The 19,074-nt window shown below is 46.2% G+C and overlaps 1 long non-coding RNA gene across 1 annotated transcript in view; it reads left to right on the forward strand.

The window, feature by feature from the left end:
- Positions 1-19,074, forward strand: part of LOC138286742 (uncharacterized) — a 136,297-nt gene that overhangs the window by 69,008 nt on the left and 48,215 nt on the right. Inside the window, exon 2 of the long non-coding RNA XR_011202044.1 lies at positions 1,910-2,039. This is a non-coding gene — a long non-coding RNA (uncharacterized lncRNA). The remainder of the gene's footprint in view (positions 1-1,909; positions 2,040-19,074) is intronic.

Consider the following 19,074-nt stretch of genomic DNA (forward strand, 5'->3'; position numbering starts at 1 on the left):
GCTTACTTACTAATCTGACTAATGAAAGTGCTGATTTGAAAGAATTGAAGGAACCAGGTGTTTGAGAAAAGTTGGCAAAGGATTTACTTCCGTGGGAAATTGGCTCAGCAACTTTGAGAAAAGGATATTATTTAAAATACTTCAGGGGATATTGATTATTGTGATATGCTTAATTGGAATATGGGGAGTATGCAAATTGTGTAAAAGGATCAAATTAAAGGAGACGAAGAATAATCAGAGGAGGGAAGAAAGAAAAGGGAACATTTGTTTAGGGAAAATTTGAAAAGGGAACGAGGATTTGAAGGGATTGAAATGACAGAATTTTGAGCTGAAGCAAAAATTTGTGAGTGAAGATTTAGTGTGATGACACATTTAGTCATCAGAGGAGGGATTGTTAATGCTGATTTTTTAATGAAATTAATAATGAATATTTATGTACTCTGAGTTTTGAATTTGCGTAGAAAATGAAATAACGTAGAGAAAAATAATGCACACATTTGAAGGTGCGACTACCTGAGTGGCTGTCAATGTTCACAAAGTGTACTTATTAATACAAAATGATGAGCTTTGATTGATTGATGTAGTAATATGCAATATTAAGGTTTGTGCATTATGTATTAGCTCTATTAATTGTAGGCTTTAACTTAGCGGAGGACTTGGCCTAGTTGCATGGACTCATGTCCAGCTGCATTTCTTAGGGTATAATAAAATGTCTGCTTAGAGAATTAAATTGTGATTTTCCACTGTACTGTCCATGTGCTCGTAGCTAAAAATCTTTCTCATGAGAACTGCTTGCTAGAAGATCCTGTACTAGCTAATGCAACAATGTATAATGTAATGTGTGTGAGACTGACTTTCCCAAGAGAAGACAAAGACCATACTGACTGGAGTATAAGCTGCAACAATATTGTTACCTGACGAGCTGAATGACAGGAGCGGGACGAAAGGAGCCAAACATCGACATGTGAACCATGTACTAGTCGAAATGTAGATTTGAAGTTTTTTGTTTCATTAGACAAAGTATGAACATGCGGGTCTTGGGCCAATTAGGATGTGGGAAGTAGTTTTAGGAAATCTAACTTAGCCAGACTGCACAGAGAAGAGATACTGCCATTACTTTCTTGACTGTCTTGAGAACAGACATGTTTAACTTTATTGAATGGAGAACGTTTGCCTTTTCTGAACTCTGATGCTGAATCCTGAAGCCTGGTTGACCAGACTGATGTCCTGATGTGTAGACTGTCACAGCTTGCTGAACCAAACTGAGGATAGGAATATTGACTATGATATTGTTTGCAATGTCTATTTGCTTTTCTTTCTAGGTACCAACCTCTATTCTGATAGAGCCATAGTTAGATGTTTCCCAAATTTGAAGACTAATTTGTTTTGCATGAAGCCCAACATGCTAATTCCACTCTGGTGCTAGTTAGGGAACTCACTGAAGTTCGCTAAATGAAATAACAGCTGATGTCTTTTCCTTGCTGAAACTAAACGTATGTAATATTGTTAACGCAATTATTCTTGCTATTAATCTGTACTGTAATTTTGGAATGTATAGTAGCTCAAGCCTTGATTAGATTGCGTTTCTTTCGCCGTTTCAGTCAGCCACTGCTGTATCTTACGTGACATTAGCATTGTTAATATAGGGAAATAAATATTCTAACTTTTACATAAAGGTGTGATTATTCATGACTTCAAGGTCATGGTGTGTGACAATTACTGACTCTTATTGATTACTAATGTTATTGAATTTTATTGATTATTGATCTGCATGTGCGGGATATGTGGTGGGAAAACCTTGAAGTGAGTCAAAAGGTTCATCAACCTATTCGCATCTCCTTGTAAGTTTAGTTATTAAGGCCTGACGCGCTAACAATATGTAAGATCTTTTTTATTTATTTCACTGTAGCCTTCTGATCAAGGGATTTCAAAACTTTAAGGAAAAGGAAGAGGCACTCCAGAAAAGCTTCCACTTGTGTATCATGTTTAACAGAGGAGCAGTGACATGTGATTTGCAGATGAGCGACTCAAAGATCCAGGTATCAGTTTCATTCTTGTCTCTTGTTTTTAAAAGAGGTCAGGGGGTCATAGAAACTTCCTTGAAAAGTATTTGAAGTGTGTTAAAAAAATAACATGGCTTTAAGTTATGCAAAGGTGCGCAAGGTTGAAGAGTATTTTCAGCGCAAACGCAAGAAGCATGACAGCTTCAGGGAGAATTAGGTTGAGATTAATTGCCTCTAGCACACAAGTGAATTTCTGAAATTAACTTTTACTATCTGTGTAATGTTGTACAATAATATCTCAATACGCACACATTGAGAAATAATACTGCTTAGTGTTCTATTTGAAAGGATTAGTTTAGATTCGATATGCTTTCAAGTATGGAAGCATGGATAGTGCTCGCTGTAGAAGTGGAGGGTGTCATCCTGGAAACATTGCCCATGCCCAATGCAGAACTGTTGATTGTCAGGCTGAGGGAAGTTTTAATGTTTCATATATGTATTTATACCATGCCAGTAAACATTCAATGTGATCCAAAACATTGTTTGGAACTGGTGCACTTAAATATGCATATTCATATATTTAATACACTGCAAGGTTCATATTTAATACTAGCACTATAGTGCACTGTGGCTGATATGAGAATGCACTGTCTGTTCTCATACTATATATATATTACAATGATTTGACATAGGAAAACGACTCTGCCAATATTTTTGAAACTTCGTGGGTCATGAGCCTGTTTCCTGGTTCTTTTTAAATAGCTTTGTTCATAACTACTACACATGAAAAAACAGCATGAAATAAACCATGCATGTAGCTGGGAAGAGAATAATGCTCTCCTTATTATCATTGTTGAGGGAAGAGAGGTATTATGACCCACTAGCAGAGTGGATGCATTTCATTCCAGGCATTTCCACACTCGGTCCATGAGCCGCCATTCAAGGAGGCCTTGCTAGACGTGTGCTGGTTGATAGATAGATATATATATATATATATATATATCAAATATTTTACTGCAAATATGACATTGATAGTATCAATGATGTTTTCAAAGTTGTCATGAGTGCCGTAATTTGTGGGGTAATTAGCAGTGCATGGCAAGGGCGCGAGTTATTATTACCTTAGGACACAAGTTATAGTTACTTGAGGTAACTAACTAACAGGTGAATTTCTATGGTTCTGTACATTTAAAGTTTGAGCCTAACTACAACATCCCTGTAACCTTTGTTTTTTTCAGTGAATTTCATTACTATACATTAATACAACTACTGCCATGCATGACCTTTGGCTGTGTACGGCAGCAGTTGGCTGCAGGGCCTGGCCACCAACCCTTGTAACCGCCCAATCCCGCGATGAGCATGGCCTTTGATCTGCGACCAGATGCTGCGGCCAACCCCCCCCTAAACACCCAAATGCCATGCTGTGCACGGCCTTTGTCCTTGCATGGCAGGAGTTTGCCGTTTCTGTCTCTCTGGGTGTGAGAATAGGTGTGACAGGGTGTATCTTGGTGTGAGAGTGGCTGTCTGGGTGCGAGAGTGGGTGCGTCCGTGTCTTATTGGGTCTGTGAGTGGCCGCATTGGGGTTTGTATGGGTCTGTGGGGGGAGTGGGGGAGTTTCAGTGGATCTGTGAGTGGGTGTGTGAGAGTCTGAGTGGCTCTGTGAGTGGGTGATGAGTGTCTGAGTGGGTGTGTGAATGGGTGAGAGAGAAAGAGAGAAAGAGAGGGAGAGTTTTTTAGGCTTTGATGAATGTTATACCAGTAAATAAACAAACACACTGCCAAGTGATACTAGGATTTGAACCTTCAGCCTACTCAGTGACAGAACAAGACCTTGATCATTAGGCCAGAACTGACTATGTTCTGCTCTGCATCCAAAGGTAACTATAACATTCGTACTAAACATCTTGCTAGTCTAACTCTTTTAAGTCATTGCATGGAGAGACCATTGCAATGACAATCTCCCTCTCTCTCTCATCCCATTATGGGATGGAAGAGAGAGAGAAAGAGAGTGACAGGAACACAGGGGGATCCTCAAGACCCACGCGGTCCTAGCCAGCTCCCCGCATCCTGCAGGAGCCGTCATTGTTCACACAAGCAGGGAGCTGCTTCCTGCTTGTGGGAGCAATGTTTTCACTGGTTTTCCTACACATATTTGCGAGCAGGGAAACTGATGAAAACTCTGCTTTCTGACAGTGGGAGCTGTTTGACAGCTCCTATTGTCAGAAAATGGGCTTTGTGTGCTTTTGCTTGGCCCCACCTGGGGCCTTGGAAAAAAAACAAGCACAGGAGCCCGAGCTTGTTTTTTAAAAAACATTTTGCATGAAGTTAGCAAATTTGCAGCAAAACAAAAATGTTTTTAAATACTTTTTTGCTCTGGGGGGTTCCTCTGGGACTCCAGCAACAGAGCTAAGGGGTCAGGGTGTCTGTACACTGGCTCCTTTTCTTTTTTTGTGTTTTTTTTTTAGGGACTGAAGACGAGTCCCAAGATGGCTGCCAACACTTGCTGGTTGAAGTGCTGGCAGCCAATCAGAGCTGTGCATTTCCCTACTGGAGCTCATCATTATTTGCGAAGTCATTACAATCTGAGATATACAAATTTGGATTCCTTGAAATTTCGGAACAGATTTACACCAAATAGATGAACTCTGTGTACCGAAAGCTACCTTTTTGCCAAATTTGGTGTAATTCTGTCCTGTATGTTTGGGCTGTAGCCTTGTTCAAAGGCCCTATGGAAATTACCATGGTAAACACAACTTTTTTGACACCCCCCCCTTTTCTCAGCCCCCGCATGATGGATCACCCTGAAACTTTCTGTACGCAAAAAGAATCAACAGAGCACGTTTGTAAAACAATTTAGTGAAGATTCGTCAAGCAGTGCCAACGATATAAATAGGCAAGTCAAAAATGCTTTTCCTATGGAAACATGGTCCTAACTATACCTAGTGGCGACTGCCACTAGGTGTTTTATATATATATATATATATATAATATATATATATATATATATATGTTCACTGAAAAAAGGGACGTTATAGATAGGTTGGCTTTTTGCCCATACAAAAACATAGAAATTCAGCTGCTATAGTTATACTTATGTTAAGAAACTATAACTTGTTGCGTAAAGTTACTTTCTGGCACGAGTTATAGTTTCCTCAGATAAATATAACAATAAGTATAGCTATAACTGCTGAATTTCTATGGTTTTGTACACGTAAAACGTCAACCTAACTATAACGTCCCTGTAACCTTTGGTTTTTCAGTGAATTTCAATGCTTTTTTTAACACGCACATTCACAAAACATTGTGCAGCATGGAGTTGGATGCAGTGGGTGTATTCTTTTCTGATTTTTCCCTGAATCCATGGATCATTCACAAGTTTACATAAGCGGGCAGCGCTGAGCCCACCACTGGATCCACTGATCGGACAAAAACAAGAAATTGGGCAATTTATTTGCCCATGAGTGTCAGACCACTCCATCTGTCCTATGGGGTCATACGTGAATCCTGGCCGCTTATATGTTTTTACACTATATTTTTATCTCCCAGGGGCTGATGAGAGAAGCAAAATGGTAGCCAGCCAATCAGGGCCTTGCTTTTCTCCTGGTTCCACGAATCCTCCGAAGGTGGACCCACGGAGGATCCACGTCCCTAGATATCCATATTTTTTATCCTCAAGTAACGCAAAAACTACTGAATGGATTTACACCACATTACAAAAAGAACACTTTCTGGACAAGATCTAGCTTCTTGCCAAATTTAGTTTAAATCTGTTCATCGGTTACGGCTGTAATAGTGTTGAAAAATGTAAAATATCCAATATCCATAGAACGGGAAAAAGGTGTTTTAGGATCCCCCCCCCCCTTTTTCTCTGCCCCCGCTTGATGAATCAACTCAAAATTTTCAACACAGCAGTTGGACTGTTAGTTTTGAACATTTTGTGGAGATTTGTCAAACGGTGCCAAAATTATTGGCAAAAACAAAACGCTCTGTCCATGGAAAAAGTTGGTCCTAACTGAAAAATCCAGATTATAATGTTGATAATAAAATGGTAGACAATCAGTAAAAAGTCTACTTATGGGTACCTACCTCTATGAAATGTAAGTTGTCTTAGTGTAGTAACACCAACGACCTTATGTTAACAACGTGCTTCTGCCATGTGTGGAGCTTCAGTCTAAACAGTGCTAGCACTAGGCTCTACTTTGCAGAAAACACCCAGCGTAAGTACCACCTCCTAGCGTAAAGGCCAAGCAAAGCAGTAAGCAGAACCTCCAGCCCACTTCCTGACATAGAGTCCATGAGTTTTGACTGGTGATTTGGTATTCAGATTCAATCTTATACAATCTGATGGTTCAATGGACAAATGCATCCAATAAAACCATCTGTGTTTGCCAGCGGTTCCAGTCTTTGTGGATCAGCTCAGCCTTCCACCCTTCTGAGGTCAACAAAATTAGTACCATTGAGTTAGGTAGCCGTAAGTGTCCGTTGTGTCAGTCGCGCCAGATCAGTTATCCACAGGCTAATCCAATGCTCTAAGGTATTTTATTTGAACTATTTAATATTAGTATGAATCTGATATGAGGGTCTCCATTGTAATTCTACGATGAGTGCCGAAAAACATTAATTATATTGATGTAAATTGTCCTATATAAGATTAAATGAAACAGAGAAAAAGTGGTGAGTGAGAATGTTAATTATTATAATGACTACTTCGCTTATCAAGGTCAACATGTTTCTGCCCTAATTTTGATGCCCACAGGCATCAGTAGGCTTTCATCAGGACCGAGAGCCCTTCAAATAGTGCTTTAACCTCAGCTACCCATTTGTGGTGCAAATGTCACCTGGAAACCTGGAAGGAATTACATAAGAAAGTATATGGAATTGCACTAATTCAGATCGACGTTTTGTCCTGATACTATGAATGTGATCCCGACTGATAATGACAGTAGTTATCCATGAGTGAACCCAAATTATAAAAGGTAAAGGCCACAGGGAATCAAGCCTATAGTTTAGAGTGAGGAAAACTATATGTGAACAAACATGAACACTTTATTCACTTAAACAGACGTGCTTAGCCGCACGTGTTCCTGAAGTTATAAAAATCCAGAGTCAGTGGAGCAACGCCTACTTGCCCTGCCGCAACCACCGGGGTGGCAGCCAAATACTCCCTTAGAGTCCTTGAGGCGAGACCGGGGAGCCCTGCTGGGGTGAAAAGCTGCAAGCGGTCTGGCAGCATAATCAAGACCCCTTGGACACAGCATCTCAAAGGAGTCGAAAGTGGAGCATCAGAAACTGGGCAAGACTGCCAGACCCTGACCCTAGGTGGCGCTCTTGCGGATTGACAGTGATGACCGGCCCCTGGGGCCAGAACCGGAGTCCTAGGACACTGAGAAGCAGCCAGTGGTCATGGGGTATACGGGACAATTGCATGCCAGCACCATCATATCCCACTGCTGTACTTTGAACTGCCACTCCTCCGATTGGGGCGTCAGGCTCACTGTTATCAACGCCTAGTAACACCATTCCCGAGTTTGTTCTGGTTTTAGTTTGAAGGTTCATTCGGCAGATGCTTCTTCAGGGAGGGAGGTATAGGGCGAGGGGCAGTTGGTGGCGGGGTAGGGGGTTGTTTTGACTATCGAGTTATTTTGTTTCCTTAAGTTGCTCACCTGCTCTCACTTCCAAGATCACACTTCACATACCCACGCACCGTATTCTGTGAGTCCCACTGCAGAGCTTGACACTTTGACATCGTTAGCAGGGTGTGACTGTCTGCTCCCACTCCGGTCCCCGGTCATTATGCACTATCACTGCCTATGCATGCCTTCACAGTACTGACATGAAATGTCAGTGGGCTTCTAGACCAAATTAAGGGAATGCAGTTCGTGCACCGGCACACCCCAGCCATCCTAATGTTCCAGGAGGCTTATCTTCAGGGTACTAATTGCCCTTTCCTGGCTCACAAAGATTATGACCAAGTGTTTCATGCTAGATATGCCAGTGTTTCTTTGAGGGGGGGAGCGGGTGGCCATACTCCTGTCCAAAACCTAACCATAGTGGTTCCAGGGTCTCCTGAGATGTATATGGGCAGTATGTGATCCTTGAAGGGTCTCTGGAGAGTGCTCCCCACAACTTGATCTGCGTGTATGTCCCACCCATGGTGGCCCCGGCCACACTGGCGACCCTTAAGGGAATCATATTAGCCCTCCTAGACAGGGTGACAATCATTTGGGGGAGACTTCAATGATATTATGGGTGACTATAATAGGCTTGGGCGCACTGATGTATTACAGAGGAGGGGAAGGGGCCTGTCTGGCTGGATCACTGTGGTAGGACTTAGTGATGTATGGATAATATGCCACCCTGGCCCCCGGGTAAACTCAGTGGCACATGGTTCAATGTTGTGTATTGATTATCTGTTCCCAGCCCGACCTCATGCACACAAACAGTTAAAATATACTCCAACAGGGATTATCTGATCCTGGTCCTGTTCAGTTGGACGCCCTGAAATCCCAGCAGGAGGTGGGTGTGGGCCCCCTGGATGAGGTGGACTGGTGGAATGCCTATATGGCTCCCGGCACTTTGACAATATCTGCTCGCCTCTGGAGGGCCTGTGTGTGCCCTTCGCCAGCATGCCTTTGTTGCCCGGAGCCCAGAGGGAATTTCTTTCACACAGTATGGGCCTGCCCTATCATACAGCAATACTGGTCATGTATACTTTCTATACTATCTAGGTTGGTGGGACTACAAATCGAGGCAAACCCTAGGCAGGCACTATTGGGTAATTTCAAAGACATGGGGGGGCCCTGTGCACACAAGGCACTGGTGGGCATAGGTACATTGCAGGCCAAGAGGGACATAGCTAAACATTGGAGGTCGCCAAATGCTCCCCCTCTGGTGGCCTGAAGGACTGGTGCGCGAAGCTGGAAGAGACAATTTACACTGCACGTCCGTGGCACCGCAAAAATGAGAGGTTCTGGAGCACATGGTGGGTTTTCTGTGGTCTAGAGGGACATGGCTGAGAGGAGTGGAGGTAATAATTCCATATCTTACAACTGGGGGATTACTTGAGGAGGGGGTTATCTGGGTGAAGTTGGAGGAGCCAAGATGGCGACCGGGAAGGACGCTTGATTAAGCGCTCCTCTCGGGCTCGCCCCGTAAATATTTGCGGGCGCTTCTGGGGCGCCGCTGTCGCAGCCCTGTGGCGGGATCCGCTGCTGGGACCACTCTCCCCTCGCTGACGACTCTGGGCGTGATCGAGCGGCCGGGCAGAGGGGCTGCTGCGGAGCGGATCGGAGCTGGGAGCTGCGGCCGCCATTTTGCTGGCTGTGTCGGGCTGGATGCGGCCTTAAGGACTGGAGGAGAGGTGGGTGCGCGGAAGCGGGAGCGGCCCACCTCGCGAGGGTGATAAGCCCATATTCTGCTTCAATTCCGCCCTAGGTGCCCCCCCCCCCTCGTCCGCCTATCGGCCGCCGGAGTTTCCCCTCCCCCCCAACCAGGTGTGGGGGAGCTCCAAGGAGCAGCGGCTATTTAACGGCGGGGACTGCAGGGACCCCGGGTGGATGTCCCCGCCGCGACTGGAGACGAGCGGAGAGACGCACCTCCCCCTCCGCAAAAGGCCCTGTGGGACCACAACAACAGGCCAGGGGCGAATTTGTTTCATGAGCGGGTCGGGACCCGCTCCCTGGACTCCCCAGCTGCTACGCGTGGTCGCGGGCCCTGTCGGGCAGCTGTGAGCTCGGCCACAGCAGACGCGCCCTCTCCTGGAGGCCGCTGGCGCCGTCTCCCCTTGGGGTGGGGTTCTGCGCCAGATTTGGAGGTCCTGATGGCGAGACGGACGTACGGCTCTGCGGGGACCGCTGCGAAGGGAACTGGTCACTGCCTTCACCTTGCATCGACTACCCCCTCCCGCCCGCGAGGGGGGAAGAAGGACGGGAGACGAATCCTGTCGTGGGCCACTGGGGGTGCCTCCCTATCTCATAGCTGATGGCGTGGAGCGCCCGTCCCGGGAATCGTCTCTGGACCTGCAGCTGGATATCGAAGCCACCACAGACGTGGTTCGCGCAGGGTCGACCAGGATCAAGCTAAGCCATATCCTCTGCTAAATGGCGCCGACCTGCACCACAGGGTGGAACAGTGCTTAAAGAACTGTGCGAGCCCGTAACACACTAGGGGCCAGATGTAGGAAACACTTTGCGAGTCGCAAACGGCAAAATCTGCCGTTTGCGACTCGCAAATGCGTGTTTCCTATGCAGAAATGCATTTTGCGAGTCGTTTCCGACTCGCAAAATGCATTTCCGAATCGCAAATAGGAAGGGGTGTTCCCTTCCTATTTGCGAGTCGCAGTGGTATGCAACTCCATTTGCGACCGCGTACGCGGTCGCAAATGGAGTCGCAGTTACCATCCACTTCAAGTGGATGGTAACCCACTCGCAAATTGGAAGCGGTCCCCATGGGACCCCTTCCAGTTTGAGACTGGACCCCAAAACATTTTTTCAGGGCAGGGAGTGGTCCAAAGGACCACTCCCTGCCCTGAAAAAAACGAAACAAAAGGTTTCGGATTTTTTTGAAATGCAGCTCGTTTTCCCTTAGGGAAAACGGGCTACATTTCAAAAAAAAAAACTGCTTTATTTAAAAGCAGGTCGCTAACATGGAGGTCTGCTGACGTCAGCAGGCCTCCATGTTAGCGAGTGCCTATACTCGCAATGGGGCCGCAATTTGCGACCCACCTCATGAATATTCATGAGGTGGGTCATTGCGACCCCATTGCGAGTTGCAGTCGGTGTCTGAGACACCGTACTGCATAGCAATTTGCGACTTGCAAATTGCGAGTCGCAGGGACTCGCAATTTGCAAGTCGCAAATTGCTTTTTTGCTACATCTGGCCCTAAGTGAACACACCTGGGAATACCACTCCTCTACTTCACACCGAAAGTGGACCTAGAGCCTGGAGCTGGCTGCTGACCGGGGGCTCGAGGCACGCACGTGGACCCAGCGACGGGAGGTACTAGACCGCCTGAATAAGATCTCATTAAGAGAACCAACAGCAGGGCCGAAACCTCAAAAACTGAAATCTGCACTGGCGTGGCCCCGCGGGGACATATACGCCCTCCTCGCTTGCAGGGCCCAGAGAAAGTAGGTGAGCGCGTGATTCTAGGAGGAATCAGGCCGCAACAGATAAGTCAAAATGTCCGGAAGGCTCAAATCAGCTAAAAACCAGGACCGGAACACTCTAGGCCAGGCACCCGGAGATCAGCAGCATACGCCCTCTCTGCAGTCGTTGGAGTCCACGCTCATGTCACATTCCTTGCAATTCGAGAAAATACTACAAGCAATCATGGACACTAAAACCTCACTGGAGACCAGGATAGACACTGTATCGCAAGACCTGAACATCCTCAGAGTAGACCATGGCAAACGATCTGATAAAGTGAAGACAACGGAGGCGGTGCTAAGTGATCTGGCCCCCACGGTATCGGATAACCAAAATCAAATTCTCCGTCTAGATGCAGAAGTAAAGTCACTGCTGAGAAGAGCAGAGGAGGCGGAGGGCAGATCCCGTCGCAACAACATACGTTTTCTTGGTTTTCCTGAAAAATCACTGGATCAAAGCTCAGAGCTCCTGCTGGAACACTGGCTAATTAAAGAGGTCCTGAATGGAACCCTGTAACCGGGCGCCTCCGGACGCCGGTTCTTTGTCGGAGCGAATGACCGCCAGGGGATACCCCGGGGGCACCCGAGGGATTCCTGACGTGATGACGTCCAACGTCATCCGTCAGACAAAAACAGGAAGGACGGCCGACGGAGGAGAAGCGCCGCGCGACCCAGAGAGAGACGCCGACGTCAGGGAGAGCCGGAGAGACGAACGCCACGGATCGCCAAGAGAGAAGGGAAACCCCGCCGTAGACGAGGAACAACGGACGGAGAGCGGAAACCCTTGGGCGCCTCCCGCCCCTGCCGAGACGAAGTCGGGAGATCCCCTACAAGCCGGCCACGTCCCTGGAGGGGCGTGGCCAAGTCAGGTACGAGCGTACCGGGACTGGGACTGGGGTTCTGGGTGGTTGGCTGGGTTTAAGGGGGCTAAGAAGGGAGGGCTGAGGTCGTGTAGGGAAGGGGAGCCAATTTGAACAGGACCCCAGTTAACTGAAGAATAACCACACAAGGACCGTACCCAGACCAGTGAATAAAACTGTAAGGGGGTCACAGAAAGGGCACAACGAAAGGAAGTCACAAGAGAAAAGTAACCCCACATTCCTCCACCTCCACAGAACCCCCCCCCCCCTCACTCCTTACTAACCCCAATTAACCGTATATAAATAATTTTCCCCACTTACCTGTTCCTTTCTCCTTCTTTGTTTTGGGAAATCCTGGGGCCATGAGAGCCGGGTGAACAAGACCTCTCCCTCCGAACCGGACCAGGCCGTCCCGGGAACACCAAGGAACCCTGAAAAGAAAAGGGATTTATATTAGTTTTGGACTTGGAATATAACAGTTTGGCGGAAAAGCTAGTGCTACAATCCCAACGAACAAAGAAAATAAACGTACTACACCCTTAAGTGCCGCGTCTGTCACCTTCTTCCAATATCCCCTCGACTCGGGATAAAAGACCCCGTCGCAGTCGTGTCAGAAGTGAGATATTGGAATAGGCGACAGAGACTTCCCAACCATGGAGGAGAAGTGTACCATATCCGATATGATGCAACAGTTGGCCTCCGGACAAAGACACCTACAATTAGTGTGGGAAGAGCAACAAAAAGAGGCCAAGTTGGAAAGAGAGGCACTACAAAATGCCCTTAAGAGTCAGGCCACCATAATGGCCAGCAACCAGTTGGTTCATGAAACCGCCATTAAGAATCTCACAGATACCATCGCTGCTACCCGCGTACACCCGAATGTGCCCAGTTCGGTCTTACAACGATATCAAGAAGGTGAAGACCCCAATGCCTTTTTCACCAATTTTGAACGAGTTGCTACTTCCGCTACTTGGCCTCAGGAGCGATGGGGCCAATATATCGCCCCCTTATTGACGGGGACTCTCCAAGCCGCCTATCAAGCGGTAAACCCCGGTGGAATAAGCCCCTATAAGGATATTAAAAAGAGCATCTTAGAACGGGTGGGTTTTGATTCTGAACATTATCGCGTCCGGTTTAGAAAAGCTAAGTGGGGGCCCAACGAAAATCCCCGGGCCCTATATTTTAGGATCAAAGATCTGGGTCTCAAATGGTTGGGCCCCATAGGGACAAATCGGGAAGACATTATTGAGATCGTGCTCTTAGAGCAATACCTGGACGCTCTGCCTCCGTCTACACGCAACTGGATCAAACAACATCCAAACCCGGATACCAATACTACCATTGAGTTGGCCTGCGCCTTTCATCGCTCCCTTGAGTTCAAAGTAACCCCCCCCCGATCAACACCTAGTCCCCTGCGTCTGGGTTCCGGAACATCCTCGACAGTGGGACGAAGAATCAATGAGGACATAGGGAAAACCCGGGGACTGGACAGGCCCTATATACAACAACCTCAGTGTTTCAGTTGCGGGGAATGGGGCCACATAGCTCGAGGTTGCCCCCTGAAAACAGAAAAACCGGAACCCATGGAAATAGGGGTCACTAGGGGAAGAGTCTTTTATACAGGGAGAAGAGACACCCCTTATAAAAAGAGACTGATTATCAATGGGAAAAGCACAGTGGCCCTCATCGATTCAGGGTGCAGCCAATCTGTGGTCAGGGCCGGGTTGTTCGACGCACATTACTATACTTCGGGACTCACGGTATCAATCTGTTGTATCCATGGAGAAACCAGAGAATATCCCCTAATCTGGACAACCCTCACCTGGGGAGGAAAAGAAATACCCATAAGAGTGGGTTTAGTAGAGCAACTGGTTGAAGAAGCTATTATAGGAACTGACTTTTCGGAATTCCCACAACTCCTAGACAGCCTTAGACAGCTCGAAGAAACTAACAACTGGTGGAAGGACGCTCCTTTCTCCAATATGCCTCTATCACCTCCGAGAGTATGACCTAAACTCTCCCGGAAGGAGAAAATAATAATTAAGAAAGCCTATACCCAAGACCACTCCAGCAGGCCCCGGGTAATTACAAAGGTCCTCGCCCTCACTGCTCTTCCCAGCTTCCGGACTTCTCAAAGAGAAGACCCCAGTTTAATTCATGCATGGAAAAGTGCACGGCCACGGAACCGCCAGGATAAGGGTCCCTCGTTCACCATAGTTAAGGACCTATCATACCGAGTCACTTACAAAGACCAAGAAGAAAAGAAACAGTTGATAGTTCCAGAACCTTATAGACAACAAGTTCTACACTTAGCACACAGCCAGCCAGGGGGTGGACACTATGGGAGGGAGAAAACAGAGGAGTATTTGTTGATTAAGTTTTACTGGCCGGGGGTATTTTCCCAGATTAGGAAGTTCTGTCAACAATGTCCAAAATGCCAATTGATTGACCCAGGCTCACGGAGAAAGGCCCCTTTAAAACCCCTCCCCATCATTGATGTCCCCTTCTCCAGAATAGGGATGGACCTCGTTGGCCCTCTTCTGCCCTCGTCGAGAGGCTATTGTTATATATTGGTATTAGTGGATTACGCCACGAGATACCCTGAGGCTATTCCCCTCTCTAGTATTAACACCAAGAGTGTTGCACACGCCATGATAGGGTTCTTTTCCCGAGTTGGGTTTCCTCGAGAAATCCTAACGGACCAAGGTACCCAATTTATGTCCAACCTGATGACACAAATATGTCAGCTATTGGGGATTAAACAGTTACGGACGTCGGTCTATCATCCACAAACCAATGGTTTGGTGGAGAGATACAACCGTACCCTCAAAACACTACTAAAGAAAGCTATCTCGGAGACAGGTAAGGACTGGGATAGGAAACTCCCCTTAGTATTATACGCAATCAGGACACACGAACAAGCCTCTACGGGCCATAGTCCGTTTGAGCTGTTGTTTGGGCGACAACCACGGACCCTACTAGATATGGCCGCTGAGATGTGGGAAGAAGAAGACGGGGAAAAAACCATTCTAAAATACGCCCGTGAGTTAAAAACCCACCTGCATACAGTATGGGAAAGCGTAAGGGAACACATGGAGAGGGCCCAAGACAAGCAGAAAAGGAATTATGATCGAAATACCCAATTGAGGTCCTTTTCCCTAGGAGATAAAGTGCTAGTTCTTCTTCCCAGTTCAGACAACAAATTGTTGGCCAAGTGGCAGGGACCCTACACCGTAACAGGACTAGTAACCCCCGTAATTTATAAAATTCAGCTTAACGATACTCCCCCTAGGTCACAGATCTTCCATGTTAACTTATTAAAAAGATGGGAAGAACCTCCGAACGACCCAAGACACGGCTGCCTAGTTAATACCGTTAAGGAGCTAGAGATAGGGTGGTGCCCCACTGATCCCCCTGGCGAGAGGGAGGTTCCTATCATTAATACAGAGATCTCGATTCAACAAAATAGACAATTGAAGAATCTCTTCGATAAACACGTTCGGATGTTCTCCTCGATACCCGGTAGGACACGAGTGGTACATCATCAAATCCTCACACCACCTGGGAAGACCGTACGACTAAAACCTTATTGTATCCCTGAAGCTAGGAAAACCCTCGTAGAAAACGAAATCGAGAAGATGTTGGATCTGGACATCATAGAACCTTCCCACAGCCCCTGGTGTTCGCCCGTGGTATTGGTGCCCAAACCTGATGGGTCTATACGTTTTTGTATTGACTTTAGACAGGTCAATTCCATATCACAATTCGACACATATCCTCTTCCAAGGATAGACGAGCTCTTAGAAAGATTGGGGAAAGCGAAATACATGTCTACCCTTGACTTGACCAAGGGATATTGGCAGATCCCGTTGGGTCCCGAAGACAAGGAAAAGACGGCTTTCGCTACTCCCTCAGGATTGTATCACTTTAAGGTTCTCCCTTTCGGGTTACCCAGGGGTGTGGACTTTATTAAAATATCTACTTGTCCACGGGACAGGTTGCTTCTCAAATCTACTTGTCCTGTAAAAAGATCTACTTGTCCCTTTGGTGCCATGTAGTGTGGCGCCAAATTATAGTAGCAATCTCATTATGTAAGAGCTCTGATAATAGCCTCTCTGATTATGCCAGGGCTACTACCATAGTAGGGCTTGAATACTAGCAGTTTCAATCCCTACTGTAGCAATTTCCTTATTTTTCCACCTTTCTGCAGATCTGCATACTGGGGCTGGAGGAAGCAGTAAGCAATAGTTCCAGGGCTGGAATGCCTTTGAGTCTGCAAACCTACTAACCTGCATGTTTTAAAGATTTTCACCAGCTTCTCTCTAATATTTTCCCATAATAAAAAAGGTTGGACATTTACTCCTGACAATGGCAGAATTAGAACTTCTTCCAGGGTTGGGAAGAAAGTGGCTGGAGGGAAAATGAACTTGCAAATGCTCAATAGATTTTCACATGAGCAAATCTACACATGCGTATTTACCCATGCTAAAATACAGTTCACAAATATTTTATAGGGGTACGACATATACCATGGGTGCACTTTTGTGACTTTCTTTAAGAATTTGGGGCCACATGTAGGTAGGTTCAGATTTGTGACCCGCAAATTGCGAGTCGCAAATCCGAATGTAGGATGGTGTCCCTGACACCATCTGTGATTCGCAAGGGCTTCGCAAATGCTCACCTCATGAATAATCATGAGGTGGGTCGCAATTTGCGACCCCCTTGCGAATGGCAGCCTCACAGGGATGGTGGCCTGCTGGAGACAGCAGACCACCATGTCTGTGACTGGTTTTCAATAAAGCTGTTTTTTTTTTGTTTGTTTTTTTGTAATGCAGCCCGTTTTCCTTAAAGGAAAACGAGATGCATTACAAAAACGAAAAATGAAACGTTTTTGTTTCATTTTTTCAGAGCAGGCAGTGGTCCGCAGGACCACTGCCTGCTCTGAAAAAATGTTTACTGTGACATTCACAATGGGGAAGGGGTCCCAGAGGGACCCCTTCCCTTTTGTGAAAGTGTTAGCACCCATTTGAAATGGGTGCAAACTGAGATTGGTTTGCGCCCGCATTCGCAAAACAATCCTACATTGCACTGCGAGTCGCAATTAGGAAGGGAACACCCCTTCCTAATTGCGAGTCACAAACCCGTTTTGCGATTCGGTAACCAGGTTACCGAATCGCAAAACTGGGTTTGTGCATCGCAATGTTCTTTTTTGCACGTCGCAAACAGCGAAAGTCGCTGTTTGCGACATGCAAAAAGCTACCTACATGTGGGTCTTGGTCCCTAATTAGGTCTGGTGTTAACAAAGACATTTTGTTTTTATTAAACTTCTATTTCTCTCTATTTCGGCTGGCTTTACTGTGAGTGATCGCATTCTTCTCTTCCACAAGGAGCATATTGGCACACAAAGTAGTTTTGTTCCGTGTCAGGAACTACAGTGGCAATCAGTGACGTAATGAAACTGGAGGGTGCCCCTTTGCAAAGAACATGGAGGAGCCCCCTCTCCAGACTCACTCAGGGCAGGTGCTGTGCTGAAGGGGCCCCCTGGAGGGCGGCTGCGGGGCCTTTGTTATGCCACTGGTGGCAACATGTGCTTTTAGAGTTCAAAAACGCTTTGGGAGTTTTTGCCAGTGTTTGTTACAATGTTGAGGACCTGGTAGCTCCCACAACAATAAAGTGTTACAAAAGCCATGTCAAAACAAGACACGCATTGATGAAACTAAAAGACTTATAAAAATATGTCAGATCAGTTGGCTTTGTCAGTGTTTGTTTATTTTCATGCTTCCCATAATCGTGTTGAAAATGGTTACACTGATTTTCCATTAGAAATATTTTTGGGAAATACTAGCATGCATCAAAACATTTTACTAAATGACACTTCATTTGCATATAATCAGAGAGCATTCTGGGAGCATTATAATTAGCCTCATCGCCTAAACTTTTCAAACATGTGTATACACGTTTTTTTTTTTTTGTACTGGAACCAACGTCAGTAGTGAAGTGTGACATTAAAACATTTATTTACAGCACTCACCCTAATAATGAAGGTTTTCAAATAATGAACCATAAATACAAGTTCGAACAGCATTATCTCTTGGAAACACAGTACCTCAACTGCAGAGAGTTCCACTCTCTGTAAACAGGCAGCCAAAGGGTTTGTGCTGCAGAGGGTTGGGTCTACTTGTCCCAAGGACAAAGTAAACATAAAATCTTGTTGCCCTTGACCCCAAACAAGATGTCCCGGGCGATAGGAATTCCACATCCCTGTTACCTGGCGCCCCCGCCACCTTCCAACGTCTCATTGACACCATATTACGACCTCATACCAGATACGCGGCGGCCTATCTGGATGACATCGTTATTTTCAGTGAGACCTGAGAAGACCATCTGGTCCACATAGACCACATCTTCTCGGCTTTAGGGAAGGCTGGACTGACAGCCAACCCCGCAAAGAGCCGACTGGCTTTTAGTGAGATCTCCTACCTGGGTTATCACATTGGCAACGGTATACTTCGACCCCAAAATAATAAAATCGAAGCCATCCTACACACCAATGCTCCCACCACGAAGAAGTGAGTTCGTTCCTTTTTAGGTCTAGTGGGGTACTATCGAAGGTTCATTCCCCACTATTCCAGTTTGGCTGCCCCCCTAACCAATCTTTTAAGAAAAGGACAGCCCAACAACATCCCACAACTAGACCCGACTCAACTTCATAGTTATCATACCTTGCAAAGATGTCTCACCACTCAACCGATATTGAAATGTCCTGAGTTTGACAAACCCTTTCATCTCCAAACGGATGCCTCCGATGTGGGGGTAGGGGCCGTTCTTTTTCAAAAGGATGAAGACGGAGTGAGCCATCCCGTCGTCTTTATTAGCCGTAAGCTATTTCCCAGGGAGCAAAGATACCCCATTATAGAGCGGGAATGTCTTGCCATTAAGTGGGCTATCGAAAGTCTCCAATACTATCTTTTGGGCAGACCTTTCCTACTGTATACGGACCATGCACCCCTTACGTGGCTCTCAAGATACAAGAATACCAACAACCGTATATTGAGATGGTTCATA

The sequence above is a fragment of the Pleurodeles waltl genome, chromosome 3_2 (assembly GCF_031143425.1).
Source record: "Pleurodeles waltl isolate 20211129_DDA chromosome 3_2, aPleWal1.hap1.20221129, whole genome shotgun sequence".
NCBI classification, from domain to species: Eukaryota; Metazoa; Chordata; class Amphibia; order Caudata; family Salamandridae; genus Pleurodeles; species Pleurodeles waltl.